This window comes from Thermobia domestica, chromosome 13 (assembly GCF_964235325.1).
Source record: "Thermobia domestica chromosome 13, izTheDome1.hap1.1, whole genome shotgun sequence".
Taxonomy (NCBI): Eukaryota; Metazoa; Arthropoda; class Insecta; order Zygentoma; family Lepismatidae; genus Thermobia; species Thermobia domestica.
Genome location: NC_137466.1, coordinates 207,477,821 through 207,490,750, shown reverse-complemented (window position 1 = coordinate 207,490,750; position 12,930 = coordinate 207,477,821). Strand labels below are relative to the sequence as shown.

At 40.7% G+C, this 12,930-nt stretch overlaps 1 protein-coding gene across 1 annotated transcript in view; it reads left to right on the top strand.

Annotated features, from left to right (window-relative positions):
* The window catches only part of LOC145668977 (calcitonin gene-related peptide type 1 receptor-like), a 789,948-nt gene that overhangs the window by 6,209 nt on the left and 770,809 nt on the right, over positions 1–12,930 (top strand). The gene's annotated exons all lie outside the window — the stretch shown is intronic.

The window sequence follows — 12,930 nt, the reverse complement described above, 5'->3', positions numbered from 1 at the left end:
GTGTAAAAAGCATTTTAAGGCCAGCCATTCGGAATAAGGTTTCCTGGATTTTCCCATTCCCACCAGGGAAATGCCGGGATGGTACCTAACATATAGGTCCCAGGCCGTTTCCTTCTTTCCCCAATCCTTTCTTCATTCCCTTTCTCCAGACAATGTGATCACCGAGGGACGTCACCCTCACACATAGCGAGCTAACATGGCCATAGATGTCGAAGCCCAGAAATCTAGATCCTAATTTCTAAAATTACAAAGATATATTAGGCTGGCAACATGTTAAATTTGTGAAATCACAGCGTAGTCAAAGAATGTCACTTGAGTAATGTTTGGTCGATATAAAACTTCAGCGATATTTTGTCCAAGTTACAAGGGCATATTAAGATAGATGGTCCTTCCTGTATATTAACCCTCCGTTGGTTAATGAATTATGTATTATACACCATTATTATTGGCTAATACATATATTATACACCATCATATACTAAAACGAAGTTACTGATAACCTCACAACTATACATGCACGTCCTTCTAACATGATGTAAATATTAGTGATGGACACAAAAACCGGTTTTTCGGTTTCCGGGTTTTAGAAAAACCGAAACTGGTTCCGAAAATTTTCAGAAACCGGCTTTTCGCTGAAATCGTTTTCGGTTTCTCAAAAACGGTTAGTTTTTCATCGAAAGCGGTTCAGTTTTCATCGAAAACGTTTTCGGTTTTCTCCAAAACTAGTCCAGTTTTTCACCGGATCCGGTTCGGTTTTCTTCAAATCCGGTTCCGCTGTTCTCTAAAACCGGTTTTAGTTTCCCCCAAAACTGCTGACCAGAATAGTGTTTCATTGTTCTCCGGAAACCGATTCCGTTTCCACAGAAATAGTTTTGTGTGTTTTCCAAAACAGTTTTCACCGAAACCAGCTTCGGTGAAAAACCGAACCGGTTTTGCCCATCCCTAGTAAACATACAATAATGTTGTTCTTGTCTTTCTTGATAGACCAAATATGTCAGTCTCTACCTTTTTACGATATTGTCTGAATGACCAGTTACTTCAGCCTCTGAATCCGATACCTTTATTACCATGCTGACTCAAACTAGACCTATAATTTAACATTATCCTCCTCATTACTAGAAACGTTATTAGTACTGCATTCAGAAGAAACATACCGGTAATTTTCAAAGTTAATGTCCATCATCATCATTGCCGTAGGTATTCTGTCATTATTGTCTGGTCATTTGCCGCAATTGAGAAGTTTCCTTTCATGCTCCACTGTCTTTCACTAACCTCTTCGTCTTCACGCACGAATTTTCTGTTTTGATATCGTCCATTAATTGTAGTCTCCTTCGCCCCCTCCGTCTCTTTCCTACTACAATACCCTCGAGCACCTCCCTCATGATATAGTTCTTTCTTATCCAATGTCACAACCACTTTCTCTTCCTCTTCTTAATAATATCTAAAACTGTTCTTCCCCCCCACACAATTTCATTATAAAACAGGTTATGGGATCGATACCATGGCCTACATTGGACATTTACACATCGTTTTTGCCCTACAATTCATAGATGTCTCTGTTAGGGAACGACAATTATATATCATTTTTCTAGGTTCGAATTCAGTTAGTTCAATCGACTGTTATCTAACGATAGGTTAGTCTCAGTGTTGGCTTCGATATACCAACAAGGCCGACTGCATAGTTATTGGACTAAACTGTTCGGAGCACAGAGTTTGGGTCAGAATGGTTGGATAGTATACGCTAAACACAGACCCTAATCGTTCTGCTAGTGGCGATACAGTTGAATTTTATATTTTAATTCCCAACACTTCAAAATCATCATACAAAACACTTCACAATATCTATCTATCTATCTATCTATCTATCTATCTATCTATCTATCTATCTATCTATCTATCTATAGCTAGCTAGCTAGCTAGATAGATAGATAGATATACGGGCATATATATATTGGCATATATATTTGATTAAGTTTGAATAATAAAACTTTTCATAAGGGGCCTAATATTATTTGTCGTAAATCGCTCGCAGAACGATTTCTTTCTGCAGGAAATGGACTACTACGGTGTTATAAACTGTTCTTTTTCATGGAGGGTTGCTTTCATGGGTGAAGATTCACTTTAGAAAGGTTTAACCGTTGCATCACATAGGTCGTGCGGCCACATCCAGTAAAGAAAAAGTTTAGTAAACACGACCCAATCTGAGCTAAATATTCACTATAAAGCATGAATTCTACCTAACCGAGTTAGGGAAGGGCAAAGCTGATGGGCGCGTGAGGAAGCAAGCACGTCAGCGACAGTGGGAATGCGAGTAAGCGAATAAAGTGGAAATATTCTGTCTTTTATGTTACTAGATGCCTTACGTGTCAGACAGCTTTATCGATACGGATCGTGAGTTAACACATTGCACTGACTTAACGAATTCAGTTTATCAACGCATCATTATGGGTTATTACTTGCTTAAAAGCGTACGTTTGGATTACTACATTTGTTGAACATTATTACGGATGTCAGAGTTAAGATTTCCATATTTTGATTACTTTTATATTTCTCTTTTTAAATAATACTAGATATTTCTTTTGTAAGTTTTATAAATCTTATCATGTCTTTCTTTCTTTTTTCTTTCGTTAATCGTCAATATTATATTGTAGAATTTACTCATTTTTTTAGTTTCACGTCTCTCAATTATGCCCTTTAGGCCTTAGGACACAGTGGGAACTTAACGTTGATAACGAATCGATTCTCAAGAGACAATGCACGTCCTGAACGGGATTCGAACAGGTCTTGCATTCTCAAAACCTGTTGATTCCGATCCTAAGTATTTCAACTGTCAAGTTTTACTTTTATGTAGTTAGAGATAGCGATACTGATAGCTAGGACAAACTCGAGCCGCTTACAATTGATTTCAGCATATTTTGCAATCTCTAGAGTGCATAACCATTAGAGAAAAATAATATCCTACATGATGCGTTGCTAATGGGTTCAACGAATACCAATACACGTTTTTTTACGTATGTTGCAGATAAAACTATTATATATATATATATATATATATATATATATATATATATATATATATATATATATATATATATATATATATATATATTGAACTGGAAAACTGCAGTATAGTTATGCAATATTAGATGAAATTATTAACTAGAACAGCATGGGGAATACACTAGACGTGAAAAAAGGTTAAACGTGTGAATTATTAGTGTAACTTACCAAATATATATATGGCGTTAGACCATCTTTCGCCCCGAGGAGGTCTCTAATGCAAATGGAATGAAAAAATGAAATGAAATCTTTGAGTTTTACGTCCCACGGTTATGCCGATTAGGCTAAAGGAGACGGTGGTGATGAGAAATGAATGAAATGGTGGAATGAAGAAAGTGGGAGGAAACGGGAGAACCCCGAGAAAACCCAAGCACGCGGTATTTCTCCATCACAAAATCCACTTGGCGGGGTCTGGGATCGAACCCGGCCCCCAAGCACCAGAGGTGAACGTTCTCCCACTGAGCTACTAGTTTTATTGTCCATGTGCTTGTCTTTATACAAAAAGTGAAAAGGACCAGACTGACTCCTAGGAATACAATATAATACAATACAATACAATATGTCTTACATACAAGAAAAGGAAATTGTAAAGTATAACAATAATCGAGAAAAATAAAAAAAAAAATAAATAAAAACGAAAAGATAACCCTACATCATGAGTTGTAGCTTTTTTTTTTTTTTTTTTTTACGAGAAGAAAGGAGATTACTGCAACACCACTTCTAAAAACCTATTAAAATACTGCCTGTCCAACTCGGGGGAAAAGAGCTTTCGGCGAGTGCGTTTTAAAAAATCCAAGTAGGTGCGAGCATCCAGCAAAGGTACATGGCGATGGATATACACAATTGTACACGCCAGTAGAAAAAGCACAGCGTGGTGTTTGGTCTGTGGAAAATAACGAAAATCCGGAAACAAAACATAGGATACTGTGAACTGGTGTGGAGGTCGACGACAAATTCGTCCTAAGAAGGACGTGAGACAGTTCCAGATAGCTGGAGCACCCACACACTGATCGAACCGGTGGGATAGTGTATCTTCTTTGGCGCATCGAGAACACAGTGGGTCAGGAACACGTTTCAGCTCAAATAAACGAGCGCGCGTAGGCACCAACTGATGTACCACTTGAAACCATTAAACCTGTAGGTATGAAGGTAATACCGGGGCAGAGATATTAGCCCATACCTGTGACCACGTAGTCTGAGGATATCGGTGAGGAATTCGGAGAATAATCTGATCGTTAGTCAACGAGAGAAGGAAGTTGTACAAAGTGCGAGAATTGTATCCCGTAGGGCAGAGGACCACACCACTGTATGTCCAATAACGTATTAGTGAAGTAATGTACTCCGGACAACAATCAGCAAAGTTAATAAACGGGGGGATCACAGGTAATTCATAACTAGGCCAAAAACATCGTATCCATTGCTGTGTGAAGGATTCGTTAATAGCAACTGCAGCATAGAAGTCGAGCATAAACAGAGTTTGACATTTCAATCTGAGATGTACTAGACCCAGCCCTCCCTGTGAACGGGGAAGATAGAGTCCTGCACGTGGGATACGAAAATAGAAGCCACGCCATATATTCCATAGGAATAAGGAGTCAAACCGCTTAGCGAACAATTCCGGTAAGGGGAAAATTCGAGCCCGATACCACAGCTTAGGTGCAATGTAAATATTGATAAAGTGAATACGATGAATTAAATGAAGGCGACGGAAACGCTGAGAAAACAAAAGCTGGCGAATTTGTAACAACAACGGGGACCAAGTCTCCTCGAAAAGGGGAGTAGGTTGTGACGTAAACGGGATACCTAAGATCTTCAAGGAAGTGACGTGGGGTACACACGGCACCCCAGGCTCGTTAGCAGGTAAATGAAAACCATTGAACTGTAATAGGTTAGTTTTCTGTACATTATACTGTAATCCGGAACAAAGTGCAAAACGTTGCAACACTGCAAAAACCCGCGCCATACGAACAGGATCCACGCCGGTGATGGTGACGTCATCCGCATACCCGAATATATTTTGACTCAAGAAACGGGAGGGTCCAGGGGAGTGCAGGGTGGCCAACTGTCGAAGTAAAGGATCTAATGCGAGTGCAAAAAGTATCGTTGACAAAGAACATCCTTGCCTTAATCCACGTTTCAGCGGAATAAGAGGGGACAGGTGTCCGTTAATCTGTATACGGAAATTGGCCGTGGTATATAAATTGTTAATGACTGTGCGGAAGGCTAAAGGAAACCTCCAGGCTTCCAGCACCTGCAACAAAAAACTGTGATCTAAACTGTCGTACGCTTTTTCTAAATCTACAGCTAATGCGCCCGCAGGCACCTGCCGAAAATGAAAATAAGCAAAAATATCGCGCAAAGAGCGAAGAGTATAGGAAAGGTTATGCGTAGCATGGAGTGCTGCCTGATAAGGACTAATGTAGTGACGGATGATTGGTCGAAGTCGGGCTGTAAGCACTTTAGTGAACAACTTAAGATCGACGGGCAATAAAGAAATAGGTCGATAGTCCTGAACATAATGCGCTGCGCGGGATTTCGGAATGAGGACTAAGATAGCGGTATTACGACCCACTGCTTCGCCTCGTAACCAAGCATTGAATAAAGCGGTAAGAGAGGGACTGAGGTGAGACCAATACTGTTTATAAAACTGGATATTTAATCCGTCTTCTCCGGGGGCACTACGGCCCTTTGCCCGCCTGAGGACTGCGAAAATTTCTTCCGCACTAATGGGATTGATCAATGTCTGACACTCGTCATCCGTGAGATGGTGAGATAACGTGGACAAAAACTCCAGGGCATATGAGTAGTCTATGGGACGCGCACGTGCAAAGTCTGTATAGTAGCGCGTGAATTCTTGTAAAATCTGCGAACAATTAGTAGTAGTAGTGCCATTTCCCAGAATGAGAGAATGAATGGCGGTGGAACGCCGTTGTCGCAAAATCCAATCAACATGATAAATAGTTATAGTCTCCTCCGGAAAGCGATGATAAAAGTCTTCAGACAAATACGCACTAATCGACGTGTGGGAGTAAATAGTTTTCAATCGGTGTTTGATACCGTTAATACAAGCCAGGTTCTCCAGCGAAGGCGGAGCATTCCAAAAGTCACAGAGAGCTTGATATAAAAATTCATGTAAATGGTGGTCGTCTTCCCTCGCGACCCGCCCTTGCCATTGAAAAAAACTGCGTAATTTAGGTTTACAATATAAATTCCACCAGGAAATAACAGAGGGGTAGTACCGCTGCATGCTGCACCAATAAGGTAAGCGACGCGAGAATTCCTCTACAACCTGCGGGCGAGACATGATGTCATTATTAATCTTCCAATAGGAAGGGCCCCGGGCCGGTGGTAGCAAGAAAGGCATTTTAAAGGCTATTTCAATCGCGGCATGATCGGACAGCGCCACTGGAATTGTATTTTGTTGTATCACCGCAGTGCATAAACTCTCTGAAATGTAAGCTCGGTCGATTCTACTCTTCGTCGTAGTAGTGCAGTGGGTGAATACATGCTTAGAGTTTGACACAACTAAAGCGTCTTTTAACTTTAGGACACGAATAACCTCTGACATAGTAGGACAAGGCGTGGTAGGCGTCAGAGAATCTCGGGGATCAACAATGGCATTGAAATCTCCGGCAATTATACAATGAGGAATTCGCGGAGGAAGTAAAGAAGGAATGGTAGTTGCATAAAACTCATTCCTCTCTTTTGCACGTGTAAAGCCAGAATGACCATATAATGCTATAAAACAAATGTTCTGAATATAACAACGTATAGCCCTTCCTTCAGGGGCTAACACAACACGATCATAACTCAGACCCTTTCGCACCAAAATCGCAACCCCAGTCTCTTGGTCGCGGTTAATAATAACTTGATAATTGGTAAGAAAATCCAAAGATGTAAGCAGAGAACTTATTTCTTGTAGAAAACAAACGTCTGGTCGGCGGCTTTCGATGAACAGTTTTAGAAGGGCCTTATTATGATCGGAACTGATTCTATGAATATTGAGTATTATTAACTTAAATGAATTTACTGTTAACATTAGAAAATCACTCAAAAAGAAAACTATAACAAAAAGAAAAAAGTACTTACAAAGGTGAAAGGGATTCTTTCCCATGAACACTAGTAAAGTGACGCATTTTGAGACGAATAGAAAACAAACCGAGTGAACTTTCCTGTACGAACACAAACACTATCACTGCCAAATACATCATAACATACAATGTGGACGAAGCCCTGGAAAGCAGGTGTGAAGGTCAATAGCGAAGAGTAAACACACCACGCCTCAGGGCAATTCTGAATCAGATATTGCCCGATGTTGTGGTCGTAATTCGCGTGGCTCAGCTTGGTCTATCCCTCGTGTAACATCAAGGGCACACTGTTCTTTCTTTCGTGTAGACGTTCGAGTAACTTTCCTTCTTTTTTGTTGTGAAGAAAAATCAGCTTGCACAGAAGTAACAGTATGTTCAGCGGAAGACGGGACATTATTCTCTTGCACTTCAGACGGAACTGTTAACACTTCCTGCTCCGACGGACGAGTCGAGTCAAGTTCCATGACATCCACCGGCGCATTCTGTAAAGGCGGGGGTCGCAGTTTCACTTCAGAATCTTCCATAACTAGGGCATTATTTGTTAGAGATGAATTCACTTGGGGTGTTCGTACTAACACTGGAAACTCGTTGGTATCAGTCAATGAAGGCAAGCCTGAGGAACTCTGATCAGGGGCCCGGGGGGCAGTGACAGAGAGCGAAGGCGAGCCAGAAGAGGGAAAAGAGCGATGCACTTTGCCAATCTCCGTCATGTGTAGAGATGTCTGTTCAGGGGCGGCCGTAGTTGGTTTTGCGTTCTTCAAAGGGCACGTGGCAATCGTGTGAAAATTACTCTGACATCTGAAACAAGTAATAGGCTGCCCTTCATAAGACACACTCACCTTACAACCGTGCACTATGATACGGGACGGTATATGCTTATGTATTTCCATATGTACAATACGTACGCCACTGTCTATGCCTGGGGGAAAAGGGACACTCCATAGTTGTGGTTCCACTTTGCGCACTTTACCATAACTTTTGAAATGATCTTCTAGGAATGATAACGGTAATTCAAGAGGAAAGTCATATATACGCACCAACCGAATGGGGTCATCAGCGGGGACGATCCTTACTGTGCTTGTTTCCCCAGACACATGCGTGAAATCTACAGACGAAGGAGCTGTTGCTGCGAAATGTTCATAGGCTTGTAAATCTTTAAACTTAATATATATGCTATATGATTCCGCATGTAACTGGAGCGCACAAATGTTGTCGAAGATACGAGGAAACTTATTTTCCAACCACTGATATACTTGACTAGCATTAGGTTTGACATTTCTATATCTTCGGTCAAATATTAATTGAAATTGTAAGTCCTTCTTATATTCTATACTACCACAAGCTATTTAAACTGCAAAACACTGTACACACAGAGTGAGATTCACCGAGCACACTAAAGCACAAAACTTGTGGAAGAAGCACAAGTCTTTTCAACTAACGTATGAGTAGCGATATCAGGCACTCCAATGGGACCAACACTACTCACGATGTGAACAGCTCGAGACAACGAGCTCAACTGAGCCACCGCGGCCCCGCAAATTGAATGAAGTTATAGAAGTCGTGACAGGTAGCAACTGGAACATTACTCCATTCTGTGTGCAGTTCATCAGTCAGTTCGGCGAGAGAGGATAGAGGCGGAACTCTGCAGCGGAATTGTGTCTCCAAAACTAGCCTCAAATGTTAAATTAGGTTCAGGTCTGGAGTTTGGGTGGGAAAGAGCCGTTATTTAACATTACCTCGATGTTCTTCAAAACCACCTACAAGAGATCCAGCTGTACCATCCTGGAATATGGTACCATAGTCCGGAAACAAACTTATGAACCATAGGATGCATATAGACTCTTGAAATAACGATAGAATTATAGGCATTGACGTTGCGGTCCAGCATTACCGACCCGCCTCTATGTGCAACGCGATGGACGGAGATCCTACGGATCATATTCTCCTTGCAGCATCCGCCACACATTATCGACCCGTAGATTTGAAGTAATCACACTTTTCCAATTATCAGTGGTCCATGTTGCACGTTTGTGACATATTGAAGTCGTGTTATGGCGTAATGGTCTCTTATCAACATTATCGCCCATGCAATCCGAGTCCGTATATCTGTTATGTAAATCGCAGCGGGTTGTTATTGTCAACACAGATTACGGAAATGGTGTTCAAGTTTCTCTGTCACTTATTCCGATGTCGCAAGACGTTTCTGAGTGACAACCCGCTTTAATGTTCGGTAGGGTGTTATTGACGGGTTTTCTTCAGACCACTGTTCCTCTTCGCCAATGTTGTTTCTCCGTAAGTCTTGTAGCTCGTCACCACATTGGACACTGTCCCTCGCGATACGCCCAACTTTTCACTTTCGTCACACTTCCATCATATAAATTAGCACCATCTTCCTTCTTTGGAAAACTAAGATGTCACCTACTTTTACACTATCACCGTATGCTCAGTTTACTATATACTTCCGTTCTACTGTTCCTCATGTAGTACGTAGTTTCTTTTACATACACCACTACCAACAGCTCAGTGGGGGCCACGGTGGCTCAGTGATAGAGCGCTTACCTATGGTACGTGGTGCCCCAAATTCGATCCCCGGCCAAGTAAGTTTGTGGTGGACAATATCGTGTCCTAATGTCTTTTCGGGGTACTCCCGTTTCCTCCCGCTTTCTCTCAACCTAAATAACATAATCGTGGGACATTAAACTGGAAGATTTATGTTCATTTCATTTCACTAATAGCTGGGTGTTAAGGACATCGCCTGACCCTGACTTCTCATGTGTGTTTAACTCCAGGTATTTCCATTATGTTAATGAGAATTTATACATAGAACTATTAGCCTACAACTCAAAATTGTCAACAAATTATTATTATTATTATTATTATTATTATTATTATTATTATTATTATTATTATTATTATTATTATTATTATTATTATTATTATTATTATTATGTGCTGTACTGTATTTTCACTTCTATACACGATAATGGGTGCAGTTTCTTGTTAAGCGAGTTGTTAGTAATTGTATGTTGGTGCATATGGTTACAGGTTCAAATCCTGATAGCCCCACAGATTCTTCGATATTCCATCAAAATGACGTGATTGCAGAACTTCTTAAATTTTGTAAGATTATGTAGCTTAGTGAGTGAATTTTAGTCTCTGGTGCCAGAAATAACGGTTCTAGGAATCAATGTGTGGCCACAGACAACCAAACAAGAACCATATAATGTCTTTGGTGTTTTGAAATTTACTTTAAGTGGCTTTCGATGGAAATAAATCATAAGTATTTGAATTTTTATATACGTAAACATTTCGCGAAATACTTGCTATCATCCACATATTTACCACACTTGTTTAAAGGACACTTGTTTAGTTAATGAAAGGCGTAACAAAATGTTTCCTGTAAAGAAAGAAGGAAAAGTTAAATTTCTGACGATTAAATCTTTATTACGAGCATTAAAAAGTGAACATACTTTTGCAAATTTGCTAATAAAGCATTACCAATATAAACATCTATAGCCTATATAAGTCTATAAAAATAAGAGTGATTATGCTTGTGACTTATTAACTCTTGCACCACCCTCTCGATCACGATCAAATTTTCAACAAAGATGAGGTTCGGATCTGGGATGGTTTTTATTATTTAACTTTGACGATACAACGTAGGGGAGGGAGAGTGGGATATATGAAAATAAATAAAACTTAATAACTCTTGAACCACAGGACCGATTTCGATTAAATTTTCCACATAGGCGAGGTTTGAGCCTGAGATGGATTTTGTCCCTTAACTTTGACGGTGCAACTTAGAGGAGGGGGAAGGAGGAGATATTTAAAAATGATCCAAAATGATCGATATTAGTGTCGAATCCATAATTTTCGGGGCCACTGAGACGAATAGTGACACTTCTGATGTCGGCTAAATCCAAATTCACCCCTTTATGAAAATGAAATATATTCTCCCCGTGCGAAAAACGTGTATTCTGCTAGTAACATGCAAATAAGTGATTTGTACTCCTTGCTAAATGCTCGGCACGGCAACCTTGACAGATTTTACGGCATGCCGAAATACCACGTCACCCGGATTACGAACTCTCTGTAATTTACTTCATGTTTAGATTGTTACTTGCGTGTCAACTTGTTACTTCCGTTTTGATAACCCTTCTCTCAGGGGCGTAAATAAGGGACCCGCAGACTCCGCATTGAGGGGGGCCCAAGCCATCACGGGGGGCCCAAGCCATCACGGGGCCCCCAAAACGTGATGTAGGACGTAGAGAAGGGGCCCCTTTCCACGTTGTCTGTGGGGTGGCCACCAAGCCCTTAGTTACGCCACTGCCTTCGCTGGCCTATTTGCTTGTGCGCTTGCTTTTGATGCACTGAAACCGAGGTTTGGTTCCCGGTCAGGAGAAACTTGAATTTTGAATATATTACGGTGATTTGGATTTCGCCTTAAACTGCAGGTCCATGTCTCATATAGTCTCAGTGCTGAAAGGCGGTGGAAAACTCCAACCGTGCAATAAAACATTTGTGAATTAATATTTACATTCGTTAACTCTAGCAGTTTGATCATAAGCCGTATAATAACAAAGGAAAATGAAATTTAAAAAAAATCTTTTGAGTTTTACGTCCCACGGTTATGCCGATTAGGCTAAAGAAGACAGTGATGATGAAAAATGAATGAAATGGTGGAGTATTAACAAAGGAAGGCCTTATAAGGTTTGATGGGGATATTTGTATATTGACCTCACAAATTGTTTCAGCCTAATGCATCGAAAGATTCAGTCCGTTGGTTACCTATACAAGGTCTGTCCAAATATACGTTTTGAAATAAAAAAAAGTAACATAATGAAGAAACCAAATTGTATTATATATATTTGAAAGGTACACTCTAAAGCTATTTTTCCACATAATCGCCATACAAATTAAGGCATTTATCATATCGTGGCACAAGTTTTCTAATATCGTCGCGGTAGAAATCTGCCTCCTGTGATTTCAACCACTGGCTTACACTGGTATGCAGTTCGGCGTCAGTAATGAAGCGTTGTGTAGTGACCCATGTCTTCATCGCTGAGAAGAGGTGGTAGTCGCTCGCCGCCAAATCCGGGCTATATGGTGGGTGATCGAACACCTTCCATCCAAAACCATCCAAGAGCTCTCGGGGTACGCTTGGCCGTGTGTTCCATTTCATCACTCAGCCTTCACTCATTATTGTATGCCCATACACTTCACGCAGTTAGCGATATATTTCAATTGGCTCGTGGTTTTTTGCCAAGAAAAACCTAATCACAGAACGCACCTCACAAGAGGCGGGATTATCTATTGCAGCGCACATTGTAACGCGTCACAGAAAGCACAGTAAGAGCGTCACAGTCCTCACGCTGCCACAGGTGGATGTGTACTGAGTGTGGCAACGTTTTGACCAACCTCGCCCTAAACCCGCCCACAGCCGCGATAGGTCGAAATGTCTGATTCTTTCTGGACAGTCCTTGTATTTTACATTAAAGATTAGACATGTTTGTTCTCTCTGGATGTTTACATTGAGTAATGACGAATTGCGTCGTACGTGATTTACAGTGTTTCGTGGCTGAAGTCAGTGGCGCCAACTTCAGGATTGTTTCTGGTGTTCGAGTGCCCCTCATAATTATTTTGTGGAGTTTGCTTTATGTGGCGAACATAAAGAGAACAGAGAGAAAGGAGAAAATACAAGAAAAGAGAAACAAAGAAAAATTCAATTTGCTGTATTATATAACGTTATCCATATACAAAAATATACTTGCAAAGTTTTTTT